Genomic DNA, 8837 nt, shown 5'->3' on the forward strand with positions numbered 1-8837 from the left:
AATAATTTCAAAAAAATAATTTATAAAAAAGCAGAAGCTTGACCTTGACACCCCCCCAACACGCTACACTGTCAGGCCTTGAGAGCTACCACTGTTTAGCGTAAGACGTTGACAATACAGAATCATATAAAACAACAATTAAGTTAATGCATCAAAACGCAATGAAGTGAAAATTAAGTAAAAAGTTAATTACCGAAACATTCCATAGCTCCAATAAACAGACTTTAAAAGTTCAAATGGCAGGTTGACTGAGCATGCTCCAGATATCTGATTACACCGCTGTTGGCAACAGAGCTACTGAATTACTACTATGCACAGATGTAGTGCATCATTCTTTTTTTTTTCTTTTTTTTTTTGTTGAATAACAAAACCAAGAGAACTATTTACACCTGTCAGTCAACTGCTGCCTCCTCCCCACCCCCACCCCCCCCAAAAAAAGAAGACAACTGGAGGAACATTTTGCATTGTCTGAACACAGATAACTGCTATCACATGTTCTCTTCATGGTTATAAAAAAGGTATCTGATGCTGAAAGTTCAACAGTGGTTAAAGTTAAAGGCACAACGTCTGTCAAAACCAGCTTCATGGCTTTTAAATAAACTTAAGCAAGTTGCTTTCATTCCACAACACAACTGTGAAATATTAAACAAGGGACTATCGAAAATATTTTCATAAACAAATAATGATAATAGGGACGAATTCAGGGCACACACAAAAATACTCATCAATCACAGTAGAAATGGAATAACTAAACATGTGAATGTCCACAAGCTTAAGTTGGAGGCACAAGGAATGTAAAAACACTGTGTGCCTATGTGTGCATGTGTGTGTGTGCCTCACAAACACACACACACACACAAGCACACTTATATATCCAGCTCAACTGATCATTCTTTGGTTGGTTATGGCTTTAAGACATTATTCTTCTTTCAATCAAATTCTGGAGTGTTCACCAAAACGTTTGCTGACAAGACAGATTATTCACAAACAGACCAAGACATGCCTTGCCTTCCTTTCATTTTCACTTATTGACACAACAGCTGGTGAACAGGCTAGCAACCTTAGGTAAAATCAAAGCGTACACATCAGAAACTGAGCGGTGTGAGTATTGAGAGAGACTTGAAGCGTTCTTCATAGCAAACAACCCAGCTGACTGTGAAAAAGTACATGTTACTATTGCTCTGCTGGGTGAACAACGTTCTGCCCACTCAAAGATGCATGCCTCCTGCTACTGGTTTGGAGTGATGGCCTAGAGGTAACGCGTCCGCCTAGGAAGCGAGAGAATCTGAGCACGCTGGTTCGAATCACGGCTCAACCGCCGATACTTTCTCCCCCTCCACTAGACCTTGAGTGGTGGTCTGGATGCTAGTCATTCGGATGAGACGATAAACTGAGGTCCCGTGTGCAGCATGCACTAAGCACACGTAAAAGAACCCACGGCAACAAAAGGGTTGTTCTTGGCAAAATTCTGTAGAAAAATCCACTTCGATAGGAAAAACAAATAAAACTGCACGCACGAAAAAATGCAAAAAAAATGGGTGGCACTGTAGTGTAGCCTGGGGAGAGCAGCCCAAATATCACACACAGAAATCTGTTGTGATAAAAAGAAATAAAGAAATAAAATACAAATACAGAGACACTACCTGAACATTTCAAATGCCATTATCAACCAAAACTGACCACTGCAGCGGAGAATGACATAACTGCATCAGACAGTAACAGATGCTGAAACGCCTGCAAAACCTACATCCAAACGAAAAGCAGCAAGAGCCAAACGCAAGTTTGATGCAGGTCAACTCAGGTCAACTCAAGAGCACTCAGTGACCAGTTTGTGACTGGGGTCTGCAATCAGTTTGCCCAGGAAACATTACTGGCAGAAGACAAGACCTTTGGAAACTGTCAGAAAGCAGCAGCTTATGATGAGACAGCCAAGAGGGTATCAGTTTCAGTTCTTATTTTCTCAAGGAGGCGTCACTGCATTCAGACAAATCCATGTATGCTGCACCACATCTGCTACGCAGATGCCTGACCAGCAGCATAACCCAACACGCCAAGAAGGAACATTATAAACAGCTTGGCGAAAACAAGATGGATGCAAAAAAAAGAAAAAAAAAAAAAAAAGAGACGACAAGAAAAATAAATTTGAGGCATGGACCATAAGTAATAATTTCATCAGCAAACTTCCCATGCACACTCCACTATTAGAGTTAAATACGAATAACATCTTAATGCCAAAACAAATGTAACAATGACAAACTGAACTAAATATATTATATTATTGCCCCTGTGTAATCAGCAACAACAGGCATAGCCTTCTGTCCCAGTCTCGGAGGAAAGAAAACTCAGCAAAGCAACTGATGCCGTCATCTGAATCAGAACCACAAAAAATGGAATAGTCACAATAAAAAAAAAAGAATTAAAATTTGTTTTTTTAAATCACCAAAATAAAAAAAAAGGTCAAATAAAAAAGCAAAAATTTCTCAGTAAGCAACTTCATATACACACCCTGTGAAACTGGAGTATGGCTGCCCACATGTCAAGGTAAAATCATTAACAAATAGCAAAAAGTGTTAACTTTCTCCACCCACAAGGCACACAACTTCAAATCAATACCGCCCACGCCACCGACTTAGCGAGCACACCGGCACCGGCAAACAAAAGGCACACCGAAACAAACCCAGACACTTCCTCAAAAAAGGAAGCACCGGGCCTGTCCTCATACCTATCATTTGACATGTGCACACAGGAGCAATGACAGAAGAAATGTGCAAACACAAATAAGCTTTCATTCAAGACTGCCATAGCCTCTTTAATCCTGAACTAGCCACACAGAACACAGGGACAATACAGAACAAACACATGGTTGTCTCAGTGGGTTTTTTTTTTAAGAATGCCTTGAATATTGTCTGAAAAAATTTCAAGGTAAGATCAGTCACACATGTAAAAGCCCACTGATACACAGTATAACACCTGTGAACATGGGAGTTGCAGCCCACGAACACAAAAGAGGAAGTAAATAAGCGAGTGAGTTAAGGCACGACCGCAGGGGTCCACAAACATTTTACCCGTGACTGGTCAGCCTGGTTCATGTCATCGATGCATGCAGGAGAAATGTTACGCAAGGTGGAAATCAACAGAAAGGCATTGTTGCATGTAAAAATTTCCAAAAGCATGTGTCTCAACAAACTGGTGTGCAGTCGATCATCTCAACATGGATTATTAATCTCCTAGGAAAAGGATTCAGTTACATTTGTTGCTTATACTGTATAGCCCAGCCTACCAAATAAAATCCATTTATCTATCTATCTCTGTACACACACACACACACACACACACACACACTGAAAAAAAAACTGGAAAAGAAAATTAAGCACAAATACGCTCATATTCATACATTTAAACCTACGACATGTTTTTAACGTTTACCTTTCTGTCAGTTTTTTTTAACAGAGGATTAAGAAAAAAAAACCAACAACACCCAACAACTCAACTAATGTGAACATAACATTATCAAACTTAATGAATAAAATCATACAATTTATAATAACAGGCATACAAAACTGACAATGGGCACTTCACACAACCAAGGTGCAAAAAAGAATACAGACAGAAAAAAATGACCACTTGTCAAGTCCAGAAAAAGATTTCAGACAATATTCAAGGCTTTCTGAAAAAAAAACCCCTCCAAAAAAACGATTTTTCAGCGATAAAAAGTCATTTAAAACAATCTCTTTTTTTCCCCTCTTCATGGGAATGCATAAAATATACCTTAAAAGATTTCCAGATTTTCTAAAGACATTGTTATCACACACAAAAAAGCTCTATCAACTACTTATGGTAAATATATATATATATATATACATACTTTTTTTTCATTATTTTTTTAATGAACAAAACAACAACAAAAAAAACGCTTGATGAAAGTATGCAAATGGATGTGAATGACATTGTTATCACACACAAAGCTCTATCAACTACTCTTGGTGAAAATTTTAATTTTATATATATATACATTTTTTTCTCCATTTTTTTCTTTAAAGAACAAAACCACAACAACAACAAAAACACTTGATGAGAGAATGCAAACAGACGTGAATTAACAGATCCATTTACAAAAATACACAAAGGAATGTGAATCAATAAATTCAGTAACAATAACACAAGAGACATAACATTAGTCATCAACGATGAATAAAAAAAAAAAAAAACCCTAAATATTGTGAGACGTATCTTAATAAAAACAATATATATATATATATATATATCTAAAAAAGAACCCATCAAACAAACAAAAACTCATCACGAAATGGAAATGAATGAACGACAAAATACACATAAGCCATGTTAGCAGTCGGAGATGAAAACAACCCAAGCCAACACTGCAGCCTCTAGATGGACGAAGGATCAAACAAATAAATAACAAAATCTTGGACTTCCGTTCACAAGTCATGCCCAGTACACAATACACTGAGAACAGCTGGACAAAGAAATATGAGAACATCAAACTTCACATGGTCAAAATGAACCTTGAGCATATATACAGAAATATATGTATAATGTAAGTATTCATTAAAAAACAAAACAAAAAAACTCATGGTGTAAATATCTAAAGATGCTGAAAAAAAGAATAAATTTTCCTTATAAAAACAGCAATGAAAAACGTCAAATTGTGGGTTGGTGGGAATGGGTAGAACTTTCAAAAACAGTTATCAGGGCCAATAACAGTGACCTGTCCCCTTCAGTGTATTTTGATCAAAGCATGAGCCACTTCAATTTCAATGCACCTAGTCTAATGCGAGGAAAAAATTATTTTATACAATATTACCTCCTACAACTGCCTGCAAAGGGTAACCCAACTAAAATTAGGAAGTAAAAAAAAAGCAACAGAGGAACATATATCTCAGTGTGTGTGCGTTTTTGGTGGTGGTGGTTGTTTTTTGGTTTTTTTTGTGCGTGTATGTGTTCACCAAGTACGTGTCTGCCTGCATGTCTGTATACTTGATTATGTCTTGTTTAACATATATGTATAACTGCAAAGTAATGAATCCTGCAAAAGAGGAATAATGATGACTGACATAAAATATCGTCAAAAGATCCTGGATTTAACACACAACTGAAACCCAAATTATCAACTGCAACAAACAAACAAAAACCATATTCTTTAAAGTTTCTAAATACTATTTAGCCCCAACTCAAACATTGCTTTTTCTTCCCACCCGAACGACTAATCACAATATGTTCATTTCAAATGCAGCATCGGATATGATCCGGATTTAATTCAGTACCATGGTGAACATGAACAATGCTGAATGGAACAGAGGAAAGCATGTAAATATTGCTGTTCAGTGTGAGATTGTGCATTCATCATGATCAAGGATGTAGTCAAAACCTTGAGTTTGTTGTGAAAGCTGGCACCAAGTGGTGGTCAGAATTTAGTTTACAGACACATCTGATACGGCACTGGGGTGCTATGTGAATTAAAAAGCTGCGCTGGAAATTACGCTATATGGGTAGGGCTAAAACCATTCACACCGAGAGTCTGTTCAAACTGTGTTGTTCAAATTATGTTATTCAACAAGAAGACAGTTGAACACTTGTTGATTTCCCTTTGTCTCTTGAAACTTGAGTCAAGCAAATGAGATCATTGCTCTAATTGCCAGTGACCAACATTTTAACTTGGCTGCATAATTTTTTACAGAAAAAAATGCATAACACTTTTGATAAACAAAACTGAATGCACACAAAATCAACCAGAAAATCACAACAGTAATACATATCATAGAGACAGAGACATATTCATGCAGCCCCCCACCCCCTGGTCTCCAAGACAGATGACTTCAGTGTCTGTACATTTTTGATTTTGCATTCTACTGAACATCCAAAGATAGTTGAGAAGACTGGAAATGATACGAAGTAAGCTGTATTCACACACACACACACACACACACACACACACACACACACACACACACACACAGTACTACCATGTTAGTCCATGAAACTTGGTCTTGGATTGAGCATATACATAAACATTAGCTTAAAAAAAAAAATAAAAAAAGAAGAGTGCATTCATCTACGTTTGAAACCACAACAACAACAACATCAGAACAAAAAAATCTTCCATCCTCCTGAATGTTCAACTGTACAACAAGCCACTGTTCCCATGATGCAACTGGAGCCCACCCATTTCGAATACTTTTTTTCCTAATAGATATACATCAGAGCTGAACAGCCCAGCCTAGTGCAGTGACAGTTTAACGAACGCAACAGCAGAGTGATTAAAAGAGTTGGACTTTAAATATGAGGGTCCCAGGTCTGAATGGCAGTCACGGCACCTGGTGGGAAAAGGGTGGAGATTTTTCCGATCTCCCAAGTCAACAGATAGGCGGACCTGCTGGTGCCTGAACCCCCTTCATGTGTATATGCATGCGGAAGATCAAATATATACATTAAAGATCCCATAATCCTGTTCCGCTTAGATTTAAGCGTAAGAATCTTGTGATTTTTTACCGAGACTAGAACACTTTAAGGGAAGTAACATATGTTTGCAAATGACAGTTTGATGTTTCTAAATGGATTTCCCTCCCTCCCTTGACCATGACAGTTTGTGTGTGAGAGTGTTTAAAAGATGAACTCACTGAAGTCTAAATTTAGACTTTAAGCATTCAATAAGATGGCGGCTACCCGACTGACTCAATTTTTAGACTGCAAAAAACTGATAAATTAGTGTTAGAACAAGGCTCCCACAGAGAAGATAAAGTAAAAGAAGCTTCTGTAGTGTTGGGTTTCTTGTGTGTTTCAAATGGATACCAAGAAGCCCAACGTGTAATTAGCGTAAATCCTTATGGTTTATGCATATGAAGGAACGTGTGAAAACCAACATTTAATCAATGAGACAAATTTTGAAGCCAGAGCAACGCTCAGGCACAGGTCTCAAGGGGTTAAAAGAACAGAACTTTGTGCAGCTGTTAGTTGAATGTCTCACAATCAGAACTTCTTCTTCTTCTTCTGCGTTCACTCGTATGCACACGAGTGGGCTTTTACGTGTATGACCGTTTTTACCCCACCATGTAGGCAGCCATACTCCGTTTTCAGGGGTGTGCATGCTGGTTATGTTCTTGTTTCCATAACCCACCAAACGCTGACATGGATTACAGGATCTTTAACGTGCGTATTTGATCTTCTGCTTGCATATACACACGAAGGGGGTTCAGGCACTAAGCAGGTCTGCACATATGTTGACCTGGGAGATCGTAAAAATCTCCACCCTTTACCCACCAGGCGCCGTCACCGTGATTCGAACCCGGGACCCTCAGATTGACAGTCCAACGCTTTAACCACTCGGCTATGGCGCCTGTCTCACAATCAGAACAAACTCTCACAAATTACCTACGAAGAAGCTACCCAGGCACTTAATCATATGCCGAACAACAAGAGTCAAGGTACTGATGGCTTTTCTGCTGAATTTTTTAATTCTTTTGGAAGTATCCTGGATACGTGTAATTGTCAGGTCACTAAATGAAGGTTTGAATAAAGGCGTTTATACGGTTTGTTCACACAGTTCTCTGTATATTGTATACATGTCTTTGCAAATTTTTTTTTTTTTTTTAGTTAAAAAAATCACACAAAAAACCTCCCACAAGCCTTACACACAATGAAAGGATGAAAGGGTAATCTATTTGCTGCCTATAGTCAATGTGTGATTCTCTTATGTTATGCATATGTTCCATTAAAGAAAACACAGTTGTTGTTGTTGTTTTTGTTTTGTTTTCTAAAGTCCTGTGGCGTGTGAGATAGGGTTGTGGACGAAGTCTGACACTCTGTCCACTTTTTATCAGTGAGTTAGCCAATCGAAATGAAACTGGGGTAGTGAGTTAGCCAATCGAAATGAAACTGGGGTTCACAGCATGCAGTTACTACCCACTTTAAATGAAGTATTCATTCTACTACTTTGCGCATGACGGAGCCTGGTTGCAACTACATCAGGAGGCCTGCAGACTCTCCTTCTCCTTCTTTATTCGTGGGCTGCAACTCCCACGTTCACTCGTATGTATACGAGTGGGCTCTTTTTGTGAATGACTGTTTTACCCCGCCATGTAGGCAGCCATACTCTGTCTTCAGGGGTGCCTGCAGACTCAACCTGACTCTTTGAAAATGTGTTCTGACATGTTGAAGTTTTAGGTTAACCCCTTCACTGCTGAAGTTTGGGGACGTGAAGTCACTGTGGCGTCCGTTGTAACCGCACGTCCTAGTTTTTGTGAACTTGTCAATGAAACGAGTTGTTTTGCTGACCGATAGCAATACAACAAAGGAGGAGGCAGCCCAAATGCAGAATGGTGGCTGACCTGTAATGCTCTTTGTTATAATCTCAGTGAGGTGACAGCCCTTCACGGACGAAACATTACTTGTCAGAGGCAGTCAAGTGGTTAATAAAAAAACAAAAATAATAGTGTTCAGAAAGAGGTAGGGAGTTTCCTTGGTAATAAAGAAAAATGGTGTTATGAAGATGGAGAAACTGAAGTGGTGAATACCTACATTGTTTCCTCGGATTCACAACCACCTTATATGCAAATACAAGCATGGGGCATCTGGTAACTAAAGCAAAAAGAGCACTCCATTTTCCTTGCAGAGCATTCAGTAATTGTAAAGAAATGCCTTCCTCAAAACCTTTGACTCAAAAACCTGGTCAATTCTATTGTGCTCAGCAAAATATTTTGGGTTTACACCGTTTTGACAACATCAAGAAAGTACATTTACTGGCTTGCAAAAGATTTCATGTCGTTCCCCTCAAAACGCCTGATAAACTTGTTTACTCAGAATAAGGTAGGCAACATTTA

At 38.5% G+C, this 8837-nt stretch overlaps 1 protein-coding gene across 1 annotated transcript in view; it reads right to left on the minus strand.

Moving 5' to 3' along the window:
* Positions 1-331: 331 nt before the first annotated feature.
* LOC143286919 (tyrosine-protein kinase HCK-like) overlaps positions 332-8837 on the minus strand; it is a 36944-nt gene continuing 28438 nt past the window's right edge. Inside the window, exon 11 of the mRNA XM_076594871.1 lies at positions 332-8837. This exon is cut by the window's right edge and continues 1132 nt beyond it. The gene's annotated coding sequence lies outside the window, so the exon portion shown is untranslated.

Source organism: Babylonia areolata, chromosome 10, assembly GCF_041734735.1.
Source record: "Babylonia areolata isolate BAREFJ2019XMU chromosome 10, ASM4173473v1, whole genome shotgun sequence".
In the NCBI taxonomy this organism is placed as follows: Eukaryota; Metazoa; Mollusca; class Gastropoda; order Neogastropoda; family Buccinidae; genus Babylonia; species Babylonia areolata.